At 36.9% G+C, this 20,660-nt stretch overlaps 1 protein-coding gene across 1 annotated transcript in view; it reads left to right on the top strand.

Annotated features, from left to right (window-relative positions):
• Positions 1-20,660, top strand: part of tmtc2b (transmembrane O-mannosyltransferase targeting cadherins 2b) — a 122,393-nt gene that overhangs the window by 29,465 nt on the left and 72,268 nt on the right. The gene's annotated exons all lie outside the window — the stretch shown is intronic.

Raw genomic sequence — 20,660 nt, 5'->3', positions numbered from 1 at the left:
TTGTCCGTCTCTGGGCTGAACATACAGCAGTGGTCTTTTTGACAGGAGGAAATGCACTGGAGCAAGTTTGCTACAGTTCTGACATTTTATTTTTTTTTTTTTTTTAATTATTTAATAGAAATAAATTAATTGTGACTTATAGAAATAAGTTACTTATGAAGTAATTTATGATCTAAACAGACTAGGGATGCACAATATATTGCTAACAGCTTATCTGCCTATATTTTCCAGTTTTATAATCAGAATTTTACAATTTACTGGTATCAGTTGATATTGGATATTTAATTGTGCCTGCTCATTTCCTCATATTTCTACATTTGTGACCCTGGACCACAAAACCAGTCATAAGGGTCGGTTTTTTTTTTTTTTTAATTGAGATTTATACATCTGAAAGTTGAATAAATAAGCTTTCCATTAATGTATGGTTTGATAGGATAGTACAATATTTGTTCGAGATACAACTATTTGAAAATTTGGAATCTAAGGGTGCAAAAAAAAATCAAAATATTGAGAAAATCACCTTTTAAAGTTATCCAAATGAAGTCCTTAGCGATGCATATCCACTCACAAAAATAAATTTGATATATTTACGGTAGGAAATTTACAAATGTCTTCATGGAACATGATCTTTATTTAATATTCTAATGATTTTTGGCATGAAAGACAAATCGATAATTTTGACCCATACAATGTATTGTTGGCTATTGCTACAAATATACCTGTGTGACTTATGACTGAAATGACTATGGTCCAGGGTCACATTTAGGTTACTTAGACGTAGGTGGGACGTTGAAGTCAGCATGAAAGGGTAATTGAAAAATTATTGTCTTTTCTTCTTCCTTATTGTGATTTTAGTATTATTTATTTTAGACAAAATCATATATAGTTTTAATAATGCCATTTATCATTTATGGGACATAAAAGAGTTTATTGCTTAAAAAATATCATTCAGAATTTTAATATCAGTGCATTCCTAACACAGACACATTAAATGTGATGCAAGCGCAGGAGCGTAGTGTTAAATGCAAGGACAAGGCTGGCAGGTGAGAGTCTTATCCTGTGTCCCTAATGACAGGAAGTTGTGTGTAATTATCATCGGCAGTGACGGAAATGTGCAGAGGATCTCCAGAAAGGCTTTGATGCGGTAACTTGCAGAAGATTATTCGCAGACGCTATCTGTTTCCCAGACTCACAAACAACGTGTGCCTATAAAACAGATTTTTACCCGACCTGACATGGCTGTGCAATGTTATGTGCCTATAAAAAGAGCTCGATCCAAACCCAAACTAGGCGCAGAGCACATGATGTGTTTTATTCATTTGTTCGTTGTGATGAGAACGTGCCTTTGTGGTGACATGACGATTAGGTCTGCGCTGAAGGCAAGCAATGCATGCAAAAACAAACAAAAACACATCTTGAATTCAAGTTGTTTTTTTCACGCTAGTTGAACATATCAGTGACACTTTTTGTCATATGGAAGTTTTTTTCTGGGAGGTTTGTTTTCTTTTTTTTCTGCATTTGGGAAGCCACCCCACTGTGTAGTTTATGTCCTTACTTTATGAGTTTGCATCTGTAATGTCCCGGAGAGAATTTACTGCGACAGATTCCTAGAGGGTGAGCAGGCCCGCTTCCCAGCCCTCGTCCCAGACCTCCCAGTCCATGTTTAATAGGGGGGCTTCATACAGGTGGTCTGGAAGTCACAAACTGTATTGTTTTAAACTAATTTATTAGCTCTGACATTTGTGTAAAATTCTTCCTCTACTATTGCTTTACCCCGTCGAGATTTTACTGCATCAGAAGTGCTTCCTGCTAACGATCATAATACAGTATACTTCAGTAGATGCAAGGTGTTTTAAATTGCATGCTTTGTTTTTACACAAGGCTCTCGTCTACAGTACAGCTGGAAGACGGACATTCATAAAAACACTTTTAATTGCTACCAGTAGTTGGCTGTCCAGCTTTCCCAGGCTCAGCGTACAGCGTTCATGCCATCGTGCAGTGAAATAACGTCTGGTATGAGAAGGTGTAGCATTTTTTTTCTTGTGCTTTGGCTTATTTTAGGAGAATTTGGAAAAGTGAGAGAGAAAATGACCAAATTTAAAGTTTTTTTTTCTGTCAGCACTATAACATTTAAAGGGTTAGTTCACCGAAAAATGAAAATTCTGTCATTAATTACTCACCGTCATGGCATTCCACACCCGTAAGACCTTCGTTCATCTTCGGAACACAAATTAAGATATTTTTAATAAAATCCGATGGCTCAGTGAGGCCTCCATTGACAGCAAGTTAATTTACACTTTTAATGCCCTGAAAGGTACTAAAAACATATTTAAAACAGTTCATGTGAGTACAGTGGTTCAACTTTAATGTTATGAAGCGACGAGAATACTTTTTGTGCGCCAAGAAAACAAACTAACAACGTTGACTATTCAACAATATCTAGTGATGGGCGATATCAAAACACTGCTTCATGAAGCTTCGAAGCTTTACAAATCTTTTGTTTCGAATCAGTGGTTCGGAGCGTGAAAGTCACGTGATTTCAGTAAATAAGGCTTCGTTACGTCATAAGTGTTTCGAAATTTTAGTGGTTCAGCGTGACTTTGGCAGTTTGATTCACGCTTCGAACCACTGATTCGAAAACAAAAAATTCGTAAAGCTTCGAAGCTTCATGAAGCAGTGTTTTGAAATCGCCCATCACTAGATATTGTTGAATAAAGTTGTTTTGTTTTTTTGGCGCACAAAATGTATTTTCGTCGCTTCATAACATTAAGGTTGAACCACTGTAGTCACATGAACTGTTTTAAATATATCTTTAGTACCTTTCTGGGTGTTTGAAAGTATAAATTAACTTGGCGCCAATACAGTCCTCACTGAGCCATCGGATTTTATCAAAAATATCTTAATTTGTGTTCCGAAGATGAACGAAGGTCTTACGGGTGTGGAACGACACGAGGGTGAGTAATTAATTACAGAATTTTCATTTTTGGGTGAACTAACCCTTTAAGAAGCACTTCGTAAACCTTCATATATTGCTTTTCACTGGTATGTTGAGTATCAAATCCTTATCAGTTGGTTATATAACAAACTATACAAAGAGATATTTTGAGAGCGAGTAAAGTGAATTTTGAGGAAATGATGGGCACATTTCCATCAAAAAAGGAGTCTGGTGTACGTTTGTGCCTTGATGTGGTTCCAGCACTTCAACAGCAAGAAATTCTTGTGCTCTTTGCTCTTTAAACTTGGCCCCTCATGTCATTTTGATTTAAAATGTGGTAAACGTATCCACATGAAAGCACCGCTGGGTTGCAGTTAGTTGTCAGTGCACTGTTAGAAACTTTGCGATAAGTCACTCTTTCAAGCTGGCAGTCGCCTCAATGCCTGTTATTTTGGAAACGCTCGTTTTTGCAGTGCATTTGGTTCACATGGCGTTTACAAACCTAATGTGGTTGCCAGGGTGTTGCTAGGTGGTTGCTTTTTGAAAAGCCTTTAACCCTACTTTAAATATGAACAATAGTAATAGTGAAGCTTACATTTTTCTTACAGGGTTAGTTCACCCAAAAATGACATTTCTGTCATTAATTACTCACCCTCATGTCGTTCCACACCTGTAAGACCTTTGTTTATCTTCACAACACAAATTAAGATATTTTTGATGAAATCCAAGGTTTTTTTTTTATCCCCCATAGAAAGCAACGTAATTACCATCATTCAATGTCCAGAAAAGTAGTAAAGACATTGTTAAAATAGTCAACGTGACTACAGTGGTTCAACCTTAATGTTATGAAGCGATGAGAATACTTTTTGTGCGAAAAACAAAAAACAAGAATAACGACTTTATTCAACAATTTATTTTCTACCCTGTCAGTCTCGTACGCAGTTGATGCAGTGAAAGCAGTGCAGCGCAGCGCTTCCGTGTTTACGTCTGAACGCCGGCTTTTTGGATGAACTAACCCTTTAAGGGGCCGTTTACATGACAGTGCATGTTTTCAAATTGAAAATTGAAAATTTTTTGATGCGTTTTGGCTGTTCATTTACATGACAACAGCGTTTTTGGGGCCTGAAAATGCAAGCTTTTGAAAACGGGTTTTAAAGTGCAAGTTTTTAAAAACGATACCGTTATCGTCTCCATGTAAGTTAAAAAACCCCCCGCAAATTTGTGAAAACGGTGATGTGATGCGAATGCATATTACATGTTCAGTTTGTAGGTGCTGTTTCTTTACAAAGTGACATCGCCAACTACTTGCCTGTCATGCATAATACACCGTTTTTAGTCGTTTTTTCAGACCCGAGTGAACGAGGATTGTTTTGACAGTGTTGTCATCTGTATGTGAAAAAAGCAGGAAAAAATTCTGTTTTTAGTACATTGTTGTCATGTAAACATACCCTAAATTTCCTGTCATACTATGCTTTTTATTTATTTTATTTTATTGTTTTATTTTATTTTATTTTATTTTTGGTGGGGAGAATGGTTTAATTAGTGTAATGGCATTTTTAACGAGAAATTTGACTAGATTGCATCTTTGTCTGTCTCTCCTCCTCATAAAATAATTATGAGCGTATGATGTCACTTCACCCATGTAGTGCTTCTTTAAAAGGCCCGTTCATGTGGCACCCTGGAAAGCCTTTTATCGCTGAGAGCCTTTGAATCGTTTCTGGTGGTGCTTTCTAGGTCACTGTGTCATTTGTTGTTCTTGCACTCCTGTGTTTATATAAAAAAAAGAGGGTTAACCTAGAGGGGGATGGGCAAAATGTTCCAGTAGGGTTTTTTCTTGTCTAGTTGGCCAAGCCCACTCAACCCCCCAAAAGCAGGCATCAATCTCAGCAGCTTGACCCAGAAACACACCTCTTTCTCGGTTGCTAAGCGATTTGAATCCATGATGAACAATTAGCCTGAATTAAAGATCATTTAGAAACATTTTGTTAACTAAGTACTAGCATTAGTGTGCTCTCAGGCTGGGCGATACAGCCTTTTAAGCGATAATAGACAGATGTGTACAGTATATATTTTCCAATGTTTTCAGTGTTTCATAAATGATATGTTTTTAATATTTCACTTAATAAAAAAGATAATATTTGATATATATTGCCCAGCTCTAGTAAGGGCTAATTCCTGATCTTCTTGATTGCAGAGCTTTAGCTTTTCTGCATCTTCTGTTGTTTTTTGTGAACCACTTGATTTATTTTCATCCCAGTCATTTTTATTAACTGGAGATTATACCTTTTGAATAACATGACCTTTTCTCCCATGTGGTCTTAGTACGTAAATATATTATCTTGCATTTTTACTTGACTTGCACAGAATGCATTTATCAACCTGTACAGATAACTTTTCACAGACCATGTTGCGGAATGATGTTCCCCCAATCACAATCCTTCTTGTACCAAGATGTTTATGAATTCCTGATCAGAGCATTGCTTCTGCAGGTTATCTGCATTCTTTACTAAATAAAATTCCTGCTGAAGTTATAAAGTGCTAGGAAGATTAAATGAGCCTTTCTTATCCAAGCGCTTTAAGCTCTCTAATAAGAAGAGGTAATGTTTCATGATGTTTCACTGTAACTTGGCTCAGCTCGAACGTTTCTTTGCCTGAGCTCTCAGATAAGATAATCTAATGTTTAGACAGCTTAAGCAATAGATTGTGCAGTGGTTAGATGTGGCTGTCAACACTAATTGTCTTCGTGCTGAACATTTGTATCCCTGGAGTGATAAATCTGGTTAAGTTCAGAATTCCCTTTCAGTTTCTTTACAGTTTCTTTTGTTTATGTAATTTTTTTTATTAGTGGTGTTTGTCAAGGCTAGTATTATTAGTGCTTATATTTATGATTATAGGCATTTAGAACAAACTCATCACCCTAAGTTTTACATTTTGGTTCATAATTTGTAAAGCACTAATTAAATGCCTCAGATTGTTCGCCTTGAGATGTACTTGTTTTGTAAGCAATTGGACTATCAATTTTCAATTTGCACCTGCTATGATAATACTAATACTGTGTGTGTGTGTGTGTGTGTGTATATATATATATATATATATATATATATATATGTGTATATATATGTATATATATATATATATATATATATATATATGTATATATGTATATAAATTGTTTGGCAACTACAATTATTAGAATGACTGGCACTGACATAATAACATAATATACCTTCTATATTTTAGCTTTCTATACTTTCTTGGTTTAAAAGTGAATAATATACAGTCCGTTGACAAATAAACACTACTGCTTCTATATTTTCACCACCATTTTATTGCAGAATGGGATGGGCTGCTTGTATTTCCCACATTCAGAACAAATGCCCTCAAGCTAGTCTCCATGCTAGTAAACACCCAAGACACATGGTCTTCTGTCAGCGGCGGTAACAGGCTGATGACATCTGTGTGCGTCTGTTTATGTTCGCAGTACTGCCTGTTGCACGTATAGTTGACTGCGAACAGTGTTCAAGAGGAAGTGCAAGGCTGTTATCTCAGAGCTAGTTTAGTCACCATCCTTCACACCTTCCTTCCTGCATGACACTTCATCCTCTGCCGCTGACATGCACACGCACTAACACTTTGACCCTAATTCTTTAAGAGGAGCTTTCCTGGGTTGTGCCTTGTGACCTTGTTCTGCGCATAGCCAGGATGGGAAAAGCAGCGACAGACTGACGTACACTGCAGCTGTTAAGAACGTGTTTGAAGATGTTTGGTCTGTTTTATTTTGCTTTAATAATATGTGTCTGTGAAGTTTCAGCTCACCCTTACAGATCATTTATTATAGCTTGTAATATTTGGGTGTGAGCGAAAACACGCCGTTTTTGTGCGTGTCCCTTTAATGGCAAATGAGCTGCTGCTCCCGGCCCGCTTTCCAGAAGAGGGCAGAGCTTTAACAGCTCGCGCTTCGGTTGCTCAACAACAACAAAGTTGGAGAATCTCACACAGCCAAAATGACGATTGTCAGTAACGGTGTTCAGCCTTCATTGTTCAAACCGGAGTCGGACACTGATGGAGAGACTAGTGGATAAATTTATGTAGTTGCTGTGGAGTTGATTCAACTCATCGACTAGCATGTGCCGTCATGTTAATCTTTTGTGCAAATTCAGCTTTGAATTGACCCTCGTTTGTGAAGCAGTCTGGCGTAAAATCACAGCATGGCAACAACACTCTACTACAACAACTTTTCATCTTCTCTAAAGCAGCCCAACATGGCCTCGCTCCCTTTGTTACGTGTTCTCGGGGGCAGGGTTTATGTAAATTTTAGGGTTAGTGATGTCACTAACCCAGGAAGAAGCTCGTTGTAGTCCCTACCAGCCATTTGTTGTAGTCCTTAAACAGAGAATTCTTTAAAAGAAATATCAACCTTTGCAATGAACTTTGAGCGTCGTAATTTTGCAGATGTTGTTTATGCTCTAACAGCAACATTACACACTAACAAAAGTTAAAAAAAAAAAGTGAAATCATAACCTTTAACAAAATGTCAGCTGCATTCATCAGAAACTGATTCAAATGAGAACTGACTTGAGTTTGCACCTTTTAAACCTCTTCAAGCCCAAAATAATATTATTTAATGCAGGAAGCTTTGGCAGAAGTAACTGTTGAGCAGCCACAAAGTCAGAGACCTCAAACGGTGTAACACTAGAAGCTTAACGTGTTTGAGAAGTGCCTTCTGACAGGCATTTCATAAAATTTAGATTGTTTTGATTTCTCTTACATAAAAAAAAGAGAACATTATATTTGCCATTACTTTCATCAGAAAGGAACACATTTCAGATTTTCAGTACTTGTACTGGCTAGTCAAACGGATCTACTTAGTTGCTCTTCTATATGGTGTCCTGGTGTATTTATGAATCTTTTGTTTTGTATGGTAATCTGTGATTGTTTGAGTTTTGTTTGGAGGGTTTACCGGGGTTGTACAAAAGTCATAATTGAAGTCATAATTTGAATTTGAATTGAATTAGCCACACCCCACAAAAAATTTAATTGGAATCTGAAATTACTGAATAGCTGCTCAAACAAATTCAACACATGTAATACATTTTGGCGAATGTTATCTGTCTCTACCTTCTAACTATATTTCATGTGTCATTTACATAAGGTAAACGCTGACTAGTTTTCTGGTAGACATCAGTAAAATGATTAGTTTTGCAAGCCCTATGAAAGTCATTGCACTATTCCTGTTTTCTCTCTCCATTCTCCATGTACCACCTGGAACCGTTTTCCTCTCCCCTGAGGTATTTTGAAGTGCCTGCATATTGCGACGCATTCAATAGCCTCTTCAGTGACAATGAATGGGCTTAACTATTGTTTCTCAGGGCTTTTCTTAGTTATCGGGACTATTTACCCACCGAGGGAGCTTCCGTTGTCTCGTAGGCATGGGGAATAGTCAAGCTGTTACTGGTTGAGTAATGGACCACACATGATCGAAGCTCACACTGTTCCTCTATTGCCGTGCCTTCAAGTGTGGGCAGAGGAGCACCTCTCCTTCTCCGCCTCTCCCTCGTTCTCACTCTCTGCCGCCAGTTGAGAGCCTCAGTTGTTTCTTTGTGTCATCCATTCATAAGGTTGGTGTATTGGGCAGAGCTGAGCCTGGTTCTTTGTCCTTAACGTTGGGAGGACCCTCCCTCAACCCCCCTCCCCTAATCTTTCTGCTCTCCATCTACAATCCAACAATAGACCACTAGCAAGCATCTCAGACATGCCATGAATGTTAGTTCTCTTTTGTTGGTTTTCGTTTACCCTGATTGAGCAGTGAAAAGCAGGCATTTCAATTTCAGACATTGACACTCAGGTTTTGTCTCATATCCGAGAGTTGTCTGCAGTCTGAAATGAGCATTTTATCTTCCTCTTTGTAAAGCCTAGACATTTAGATGCTTCAAAACGTTTTACTCGCATAGTCTGGGTAAAACTATTCTTAGCATTCTTATATATTATGTACAGCCATTGGTGCTCAAGCATTTCTATTGCTCAAACATAATATAATTCCCAGAGAATGCATAAACTCATCAAATTTATACATTGATTTCAATGCAAGATGCTTTGGTTGAAAGCGTCTGCCAAATACATAACTGTAATTTAAAATTTATTTTTTTAGTTATACTTTTTTTTTTTTTTTTTTATCTGAATTTCTAAGTAGATTGTTGAAATGTTGAAATGGTTATAGTTATAATGTCCATTTTGCTTCTGTAGAAAAAAAATCTGTCTTACTGAAATCGGTAACATCTTTTTGAACTATTCATTGAAAGAATTGTCTAATAATATTACATTGTATCTTTTGAATTCATTAAAAAGTGCGACTCATAAGACATTTTGTATGTAAGTGTATGTAACTCCATAGAATCGTGCTTCTTGGCATTATTTTGCGGTACACAGTCTTTATTGTATCGCATTCGATACAGACAGCAAACTCACATCCAAAACTTGCTAAAATGTCATTTCTTTTGCTGTGGCGCTGAAGATTCAGCAGCAGGAGAGCATTTGTGGGACAGGGAGAACATTTTCTCAATTCCCAATATCAATTGACTACAGAAGTGCATAATGATGCATCAAGTGTAGGTCAGTCCCGGAGCTATATTTTCAGTGTTTATATGTAATGAAAGGAGCCCGACCTTCTTCAGATGGTTGCCATAATCACATCTGCTGTTCTGCAACATAATATACAGCACTTAGTTTCATATTTTTCCATGACTTGTGTTTCAATCATAATTCCTCATACATGTGAAGGTCATTTTCTGGTTAAAACAAAAAACCGTTTGATGTGTTGGCAAATTCCTTCTCTTGTCTTGCATCGTTGGGGTCTGTAGTAATGTCTTAAATGACTGTGGACCTAATTGCTTTTTCCGCATCTGTAAAGTTCACACAAGTTACATTTTGTGCAAACTTAATAATGAATGACTTGAATTTATGCATTGTCTAGTAAACATGCAGTTTTTATTAGTGCAAAAGTTTTATTACTTGTTCACTGGCCTGCATCGACGGAAATATTAACGGATGTATTGAAAGTTTTCTGGAGTTATGAAAGTAATCCATTTGCAGGTTGATTTCCCTCAAGTATAAACAGATGGCAGTGATGATTTTAAAACTTTGCTTTGGTTCCCTTCCGGCGCAATAATTGCCTTGAGTTTGGGGGCGTGACTAACTGTTTGCGTGAAAAATTGCAGTAAAGAGGTAGTGTTCGGGGACACATATTTCATGTTTTTGCGATTCCATTTGGTGCTGCTAGTAGCACAGAATTGACACTGTCACTTTAATTTGGATTGATGAAAATCTGTGTGTGTAAACAGTCACTGATTAGGATGTTTATGAAAGACCTCTTTTATGAACTTTTTCAAAATAATCTCAAGCATAAGCAGCACAGAAAACCTCTTCTCATGCACAAGGCTGTTGCTAATCAGGAAATACATTTTGTTTGACTTCAAAGACGCACATTTGACAATGGGAAATGGCCTCCTCCTGACAAATGTTTGTGCCTCTTTGCAGAGGAAATGAAAACACCTCTGGAACGTACTTTCAGCTTTAGGTTCATGCTCATACGTCCTGTCATCTGGAGGAATGTAGTAAGTGATTTGTCAAGAAGGCCTCATCTAAAGTGCTGACTTCCCCAATACCTCAGTTTTATTTTAAACAAATGGTGTCTGTCATCATAATTTTAGCAAAGTCAATCATGCACATTTTAGCCATAACTGTGGCGTGTGTTTTAGCTCCTTGTGGGTCAGTAATGTATTGTGTATTAGGTCTTTTTCCACATTAACAACAGTATAATGCAATTATAATGACGAGTGCGTGGTGTGCCACTGGCCTCATTCAAGGTGAGGTATTTGCTATAGCCTGTCTGTTTGGATTTGATTCCAGAAGACGGTGGAGATTTGGCTCAGAATGGTATTGATTGATGGATTGTACTCCTAGTATTCCTCTGTTTCTCCATCTCAGGCAGTGAGGAGGAGGGAAGGGTACATGAAATTTTAGCTTTTTTCTGATGGGTTTTCCCTCGGCGTGGTCGGCTTCAGTCGTGCACTGAAGATCTCTGGGGTTCTGATTCATTGAAACCATATGATGAACCAAATATTTCTGAAAGCATCCCAAGCAGTGAAATCTGCTAGCTATTTTTTAAATGATTTAAAATTAATAAGTCTTGGGTGGTAATTGGTAACTCAAGCTTGAAGTTTAGTGATACTTGGACTTCTTGGAGAACTGATGTCTTTCCTTTGCAGTCCAACGATGATTGAAAAGTCAATTGCGAAATCAAAAGGCTGTAAAACAGAATTGCTTACCAGGATGGTGGTGTGGTTTCTGTGATTTTGTGACTATAAAGTCTAAAATGCGTAAATGAGCTCCTTTACAAAAATGCAAATTGACACCATGTGGAAGACAAAGCATTTAAAAACAGTTAAGTGGCTGGTTGGGTTCCTTTTAAGAATGTTTACGGGATCACCAGACGCTTTCGTCTCACGCAATAGCACCGCTAAATATATTTTGGTAACTTTCGAATTAATGTCACGCCTTAAGGGGAAAGATTTTGTTGTATTTCATTTTATTGCAAACGTTTCCACCCCTCATTTTCCTTCCAGCCACTAATTTAAGAAAATCCTTAGTTTGTTTAAAAAGTCAAAGGCCAGTCTGCATTGAATGAAGTGTTTTGGATTGTTTTCTGGATGCTTCATCAGGGCTTTTTGCTTTTCACTCTTGTGTGGGAAAATAATTTATTGGTGATATTTTTAACTTTTTGAATATTTCCAACTTCTGTAATGTAAAATGATAGTTTATTATTATTATTATTATTATTATTATTATTATTGAAAGGCATTATTATAATATATAATAAAAGTGGGAAATATTTCAAAAAATTTAATTACATCATTAAATCAACATCATTAACATCATTAAATCATTAAATTATATTTCAGCTCAAGAGCCTTTGTGATCATTTCTTTAAATGAGAATCACCTTTAAATGATAAATTCTATTTTTAAATATGTAAAATAGTTTAAATATCTTTTTATTTAGGATATTTATCATTTAAAGGGTAGATGTGTAATTTTCAAAATATTTCAGCATATTAAATATAATATGTTGCAGATGCACTGCGATGAGCTCAGTAAGCTATATAATGAAATTAATTCTATAATGAAAATGATTGGTAAAAAATAACTGTAATTCCAAATGGATTGTATTACCCAATATTTGTGTGTACTGTTTTTATGCTTATTAAAGTATCACTATGTTAGCTTAGTAGCATGCTGTCATAAAATTCTATTGAATTCGTCAAGCCTATTTGTTGCTGCTTATGTAGAGCATTCCAGATCCCTCACAGGTTGTGTGACTGTTAAGAAAATGCCTATGTAGGTAGCAAGGCAGTTCACTAAGTTTTGGAACATAGCTGTTGTGTCTTATGTTTTGCATAGAATGCATTATTGGACATACTGAAAGGATAATGCATTCTGTGGCAGGAAAGGGGCGGGGTCAAAGTCAAGGTCTCATCATGTATGTGCTGTGGGGGGTCATCTGCGATTTCATTTACAGGACACACACGGGACAGTCAACATATGTACCTTCAATTATGAGCAAGCCCCCTAATGTGCAGCTAATAACTTGTGCGATTGAACAAGAGGCATCTGTGATAACAGTGTGATTGCGTCTAATGAGATCACACTGTGCGCCACCATGAACAATCCTCTGTGATTGTCTATAATTAATGTGGAACATGTGGAATCATGCATGGAAGTGTGCTTTGTGCTCCAGTGAGCTCATTAACAAAGGGAATTGTTGTATGGTTGCAGGACGGTGGGATAGAGAGAGTTGTTGGGAATTTTGCATTGCAATTAAGAAGATTATTCATTAATTTGGCAGTGTTAATTTCGTTGACGAAATAGTTTTTGTCAATGGAATTTTTTCGCTGACAAAAACGAGATAACTAAATAAACGACAAACTAAAACAAAACTCTATTGACCTTTTCGTCAACGAATAGAATAAGAGGGAATATTTGGGAATTCAGTCAGAAGGAATCTCTTTGTGGGGAAGAGAGGTTAGATGTGCACATTTGATTGGTAACGTACTAATCTACTGGCGGGTTAAAGGTAGGGTAGGCAATTTCGGATAGGCTAGCAATAGCAAGCTAGCTTTAAAAGCATAATATCCCACCCTCCTTTCAGAGTGCTCTCCAAAGCCATGCTCCTCCAAAACACATGAACGCCCAGCCAGAGCAGAATCTGCAAAGCGTCACGAGAGACAGCATTAAACTACAACATGCCTTAAAGGCATATAACATTACAATAATAATGAATGTTAACAAATTAGAGCTCTGACTTGTACCACCTAGTCTCGCATAACCAAACCTATAGACTGATGGCAGAAGGTCTCGACTCTATCACAGGTTTCATTGGTCAAGGACCGCCCAAGAGGACGTTTGACTGACATGTAATGCAACCAATCACAGTTTGTTTTGTTCCGCGTCATGTTTAGAGGCGTGATGTCCCTACAATAACAGACCGCCGTGCATCTAATAAATCATTCATTCAATAACATTGTGCAAGTTTACTGCAACAATGGAGCTGCGAACTTCTCATATTTTTGAAAATCCAGAGTTTAGTTGATTCTGCTAAGCACTCATTGTCACAGTTGTAAACATGACGGCTTTCTTCCATGAGGGGGTTTGGCGTGACAGCATTTGTTTTCAGACAGACCGTTAAAAAAGAAAGCGAAACACAGGTCTCCCGGGCATCCTGTAGAATTCAACCAACCAGATGACAACTTCGAAAATCCTAAAGTGTTATCAGTTAAGTGTGCCATATGCATCAGATGATCAGTCAACGGTCCGTGGGTGTGACGTCTGAGGCTGAGACTATCTACCACCAGACTAATTTTGGCGTTGATGGAGTTGCCATAGAAGTACATAATTCTCTGAGCACGAGAACAGCTCCAAGTACGAATGTCACAGGTCGCCATCTCTTAATTATGGTAATTATGGTGTGAATGCAGCATAAGCTCATTGTTTTGGTTCAGGAGGAGCTGTAAAAGGCGGCTGTCAGAACAAATGCAATGATTGGACGAACATTTTTTGGTTCTGAGACTTCCACAGAAGATATACTGTATATACGTGTGTGTGTGTGTATATGTATGTATGTATGTATGTATGTATGTGTGTATATGTATGTATGTGTGTGTGTGTGTGTGTGTGTGTGTGTATGTGTATATATATATATATATAGACCACTTCTATTATCGATTGCTATCAGGATGTGAAGAGAGTTTCAACTAGTATAACAAAGTGTTCATAAAAAGCATTGCCTACCCTACCTTTAATAGCGTACAAAAGTTTATCATGCATTTGCATGTGTTTGGCAATTTTAAAATATTTATGAATTAATTTTTATCATGGATTTTGTCCCATTTTAGACTGATTTAACATTGACTGATAATTAAAAAAAATTTTTTTACTTTTTTAACACAAAGGTATTAAGTATCCTTTATTTTAGTTTTTTTATTTTAATTTTTATTTGATTGCATGCATTGAAATTAACTTGACAAACATTGTCAGGAACTGTTGCACCAAATTAAACATGAAGCACAAGTGTATTTTTATATATATATATTTATTTATTTATCTATTTATTTGTTTTTGTTTTTTTGGTAACTTTTCTTTCATTCATGGACTACTTATTACTACTGAAAGAAAAAAAAAAACATTGAAATACCATTCATTCTTGAAGGGGAAAAAAAATTAAAGTATAAATCATGCACATCACAGATCACCCTAGAGGTCTTTGAGCTGTAGTCAGCCGCCTCTAGATTGATTTGCGATCATGGCCTCTAGGTGATAGATTACCTGGTGTCCTCCAAAAGGCCGAGGTAATCAGTATCCCTTCCAGCAGATCAGACTTATGATGAACAAAGGTTTTTGGGGTCATGATAGAGTAGAAGACCTGGAATAGCCATATGCAGCAGGCAAAAAAGTATTATGGTCTGAAGCCATTGGGAGCTGCGTGTGGGTGGCAAAGTGGTTTTGGCTGCCAATATTTTACTGAAGATGCTCAGATTTGGTCGGTTGAGTTGCTGGCATTCACGGTCGTTGTGCTGTGCTCTTAACTGTAGTGAGTCTTGGCTAACCAATAGCGTGCCATGGCCTGGCACAGCCCGTTTGCTGGTATGCCTCATAAAAAAGGACTGTATCACATACAAGCAGGCACTCCAACCCACAACTGCAGAACATCCGCCACGTGTCCGTAGACCAGGAGTCTGTGCGCTCCACTGAAAGAAGCAAAGCCAAGTTAAAATGCAAATGGCACTCAGATGAATTCATTTCATTTCATTCCCTTCTCAAAGTATTTCTGATGATTTTTGTCTACAATGCAGATGTTCTTTTTGAAAATTTCAGACATTTGCCAGACTATTGCACATAACTGGCCGGAAAGTCAAGATACCCCGCTGACAAGGCAACAACGGAGAATGTTGCTGGCACACCAGTCTAGAAATGAAGGGGAAAAAAATTCTTAGGAAGAAAAGGGAAAAGAAAAGCCTGCTCAGTGGTCGCAATATATTCGCTCCCATCTGAAGAGTTTTTGTGTGTGGATCTCCTCGGGTAGCTATACATTCCCATCCCTGTAGCACATGTTCCTCTCTGCATTCTTTCAGCTGGTTCTCATCCATCCAATGTCATTCCCCTCATTTTCCTTCCCACGTGCTCCTGTGGGTCAACAAGAGCCGCACAAATGATAAACCATCCCATTGGTGGTCAGGATGGGCCTTGCAGTCAAACACAACGAGCAGGCCGCCCACTCTCTCGCTCCATGGGAAGACAAAGAAGCTCCACAAACATGCAGGAACAAAGTCCAGCTAATTTATTGCACTCCGGCCAGAGGGACTCGAGCCGTGACAAACAGCCTCCTGTTGAGAGGCCTGTGTACCGTGGCCAGAGAGTGGGATGAGTATTCAGACCTGGGTCAAACTCTGGATAAAACAAAGGCTCTTTTATTTACCAGAGGATTCACAGAGCATGACACATTTGGCAGATTAGGCTAATTGATATTGGATGGATGACATTTTGTATCCATTGTTGCAGCTAAGTAGCATTTGACAAAGCTTACCCTGAGGAATTTGAAAAACTGGTTGTTATCATTGTTGGGGAGCAGCTAAAATGTGTAGTAGCAGTCTACAGTAGCTCATCTGTTTTCAAAACATTGGCGAAGTAGCAATATTTTTATTAAATGTATCTTTTATATTTTATTTTGTTTTATATTTTTATTTTTATGCAGCCTATTTTTGAATATTTCATAATAATAATAATAATAATAATAATAATAATAATTATTATTATTATTATTATTATTATAGAATTTTCAGTGTATTTTGATGCAGCTTGACAAGTCTAGATCATAATATTACTAGTATAGTATTCTGTTGATTTTACATAAATTTTTGAACCTAATAATTGCATGAAGGTAATTCTTTTAACTGAATGTGTCAACTGTGTCAAAGTTATACTATTAAAATCTCAGTTATACTAGTTTAAATTAGAGGTGCACCAATGTATCGGCCAACAATCAGTATCGGCCAATAAAAGCTATTATCATCACTATCGGCTGTCGGCCGATTGTTTAAAAACTGCCAGTGATCAGGGCCGATTATATCCTGTCAATCAAAAGAGTGCGGAAAACGTGTTCAGACTGCAACTCATACATACTGTGTATGAAGAAAATCACTCTTGTGTTGAATTTGAACACATTAACAGTTTAAAAATCACCTGTAGTTCAAGCCAGGGTTGGCAGGTCTGCGTTTTTTTTTTTGTTTTTTTTTTGCTACATCAAATATTATTTGTAGCGCCCCCCCCATCCAATAATTGCAAAAAGCTTTGTGCTTTGTTACTTCTGATAAGAATAAAAGTTTCAGTTTTCAAATTCTGTCAATTTTATCATGAAATTCAAACAATAAATGGCGTTTTGATGCCCTCAAATGTGACGTGTCAGATCGCTGTAATGCCTCAGTTCAGGCGGCAGCGTGGAGCGCGAGTCTTTTCTTCCTCTTCAATACAAGTTATATCTTGAAAAACATGCATGAACATCAAAGGTATGTTGAAAGATATAGTACAACTTACCGAAATGTATCATGTCTCATGTAATCACTTTATTTATGTTTCAACCGCGGAAAGACGTCAATAAAACAGCTTGTGAACAATGTCACATCATGTCACATTTACCTCAGGAATGTTTTAAAATGTTCACAGTAGCACAAAATGTATTTCAACACTAGAAAGGAGCTTATTTACTGGTAATTATGTTTGTGTAAATTTGCCATGAAGACAACAAGTGCTTATGAAAACTACCTTACGTGATACTAAGTTTTATACAAACATTTCAGTTTTTATTTGAATGTAATTATTATATCTGAAAATAAACAGCAGCTGAATATATACCTCTGTTGTTAATTGTAACCTCTAATATTGTAGTGTACCAAATGAGAAGGTTCCCTGTATAGTTTAAATGATTGATAGCCCTGTAAATAATGTGAATTGAAAACATATCGACCCATTTAGTGGTTTAAGTGTAGTTTACTGTTTTGTTAGTTACTAGCTACCTTCCTACATTTTCAAAAGAATGGCTTTACTGGAATTTAACTGTATAAAATGATGAGTAGCTTGGCGAATTACATTTTCAAAGAGTTTTTGATAACACTGGTTGTGGGTGATCCATTATTAAAATGTGGCGTAGGAGCTTTTGTTTGTATTTTCTAAGGTTTAAGGACCAGGTGCCATTTGCAATAAACCCTGAAATTAAAAGATTTCAACTGCAGGTCGGCAGCATGTGTGCGAGTCTCTCATGTAGTTCAACAGTACATTTGTTTTAACAATCTATTTGATGACTATTCAGAAAATCTCTGTTCAGCACATTCGTAACCTTTATGCAAGATGTATCTTGTGTCAACACTGATGCCAAACAGGTGGCTTAGTTTGCAGTCTGAAGTGCTGACCGGGAAGACGCACTTGCCGCTTTATGATCCACAGGAAATGAACTAAGCTCCAAAGATTTTACCTGATACAGTATAAAGCTTGCACACCTCTGTGAACAATGATTTGTGCAAGATCTTGCATGATATTGCTTAAACTCTGGCAGAAATTCTGCTTCTTTTTTTTGTGTGTCTATTTTGGTTCTTGTTAATACGAGTGTAAACATAAGAATCCATTTAGTGGTTTGCCATGTAGGGCACGAGTCACATTTTGAGCAGTTGAGCTTTTTCCTATTTTCTTTTAAAGATACCCTATGTAACTTTTGGCCCTAGCAGTTAAAAAAACAAAATTGCGCTGTTTTTGTCCTATCGTATGCCCTCAGATTTACAAGACTCTAAAATACAGGCATGTTCTTTAATTGGCTTTCATGCCTTCTTGTGATAATCGCCGACCCCTAAAATGTTCTTTCCCTTGGTGTCCAGATATTTCTTTTGGGTTTAAAAGAGCATCTTCCTACAGATGTTCCACTGAAAGTCCTTCTGGAAAGTCTGTTACCATCCATGAAAGTGTTACAGAGCAGATGTGTAGGGTGTAACTTATTTTCTCTGATCGCTTTTGGCCAAAGCTGCTCATGCTTTGTATATAGTTGTGTGCTATTTACAGCAGATATTCTGCACACAGGAAGTGGAGAAAAGAGTGACTTCTTCCTCTTCTTCTCCTCCCTTTTTCTCCTTCTTTTTCTTTTCATCTATTTTCTGCAATTTTTGTAGGTTATTTTTTAATTTTTTTCAATTGAAACAAGTTTAATTTTGACTTTAACAGTGTTCTTTTTGTTGTCTTGCATGCACTGATATTTTTCTTTTAGGAAATGCATATCTAATTAGTTGTTAATATAATATAATATAATATAATATAATAATTTGCTGTTATCTAATTACTAATAGTAATAATATTTTCCTCATAATACAACTATTGTAATAATGAGTTCTGTAAAAGCTGTTTTTCCCAAGAGGGGTGGCATGATATATTGAAATGTGCTGGTCGCACCATGCTAATTTAGTGGGAGCTCAGAGAACTATGTGCTGAGTATGCTTTTTTCCCTTTTTTTTTTTTTTTTTTTTTTTGTCAATAAAGCCTAAATGAAAATGGCGCTTTCATTGATTTGCCATTAGTGGACAATTCATTCATTCATGCCCATGAAAAAGTTAAAGTGGGTGCTGATGTGTGCATATTATTTTGTGAAAATGGTTCAAAGATGAGATTTTGAGGAATGTATCTTTGAAAGTGTCATAATGAATCATGCTTGAATGTATAATATATATATATTTTTTTTTTTCTTTTTTTAAACAAAAACAAGAGGGAAAAGTCCACACCCATTCTCTTTTTGCTCTGACATGGTTGTAAACTAGATAATGTGGCTATTGTGGCATTTAGATCAACAATGTCCAGCCATGACCATGTTGATTTCATGGTGACCCGAGATGGTTTGTTCCGTCTGCAGAGCCCCCGACCCTTTCAGTGTGTGTCTGCTTCACTATTTGTTGAACCCACTCTGTCTGACCCTAATTCAATAATACACCAGCTGACATTTTGACTAACTTGCCAGACTGACATATTGAAATAAATTGACTTAGTTTACCATGGTATCGATTTTTGTGTTGTTTAACAACGAAGTTCAAAGTGTCAAATCTATTAGTTAATATCTCAAGAGAGCACTTTGTACCTCTCTCATCCTTTGACATTTTTTGTGCGCAAATGCATTTTGTGACGGAATGCATTTTGTGACTTTGAAATGTTAATAGTTTATTTTTCTTTCCAGGCATATGAATTGATTTGTAATGCCAGTGTTTATAAGATTAGTCTAGTGAAATGTCTTTTTACCTCCATAATCTGCCATGTATAAATTATTTATGCAAATAGATTTTATTTCCCCAGTTTCTAGGAAGCTGTTGTGGCGTTATTTCAGGTTGATTTCAAGAAAGATTGACTGAAAGTAAGACTGACCAAAGAAAATGATAATTTTCTTATAATGAAAGACTGACCAAAAGAAAGAATGAATGAAAGAAAGAACAAAAGAATGACTGAATGAAAGATAGAGTGAAAGAATGAAAGACATTTGTACTTTTTGAGTTACTCGGCATGGAAGGTGTTTCCTCAACAGTTCAGTCCTTTATTCTCACAAATTAATTGATTTTCCTCTCTTTATAGCCTCTACAGCTTTTCTTCATGAAACTACACAAAGGAACAAGGCTGTTGTCCCTGAGAGCTCTTCTCACATAAGCACCACATAAGGGGAAGGTATTCTGTTATTGACCTGCAGGCATTCTCATGGGAAGAAACCTTAGACAAAAGCCCAGGCAGGAGAGCAGAGTGGCCAGACCGGACAGCCTCTCTGTAGGCACTCTCAAAATATGACTGCGGCCCTTTCAGACACTGAAGCCGGGTGATGACACATACTTGGCAGCCTGAAAAACACATCTCCCTACTGCCTGTGTCTTTCCCCCCTCTTTTCACTTGCTGGCACAAATAGAAAACAATTGTACATTGTCTAAAACTTTCGGAAGAATATCTGAAACCATTTTTTGACTTTCAGAGAAGTTATTTAGGGAGCTTTAAGTTAAAAAGTATAGACCCTGGATGTACTTGCGTTATATTAACACTTGTTGACATTTATGCACTTTGGCAGAAAGAATTTACCATGTGCTGTAAGCTAATCATGCGTCGAGACTAAGTAT

The sequence above is a fragment of the Ctenopharyngodon idella genome, chromosome 18 (assembly GCF_019924925.1).
Source record: "Ctenopharyngodon idella isolate HZGC_01 chromosome 18, HZGC01, whole genome shotgun sequence".
NCBI lineage: Eukaryota > Metazoa > Chordata > Actinopteri > Cypriniformes > Xenocyprididae > Ctenopharyngodon > Ctenopharyngodon idella.
This window is presented reverse-complemented; position numbering and strand designations above follow the sequence as displayed.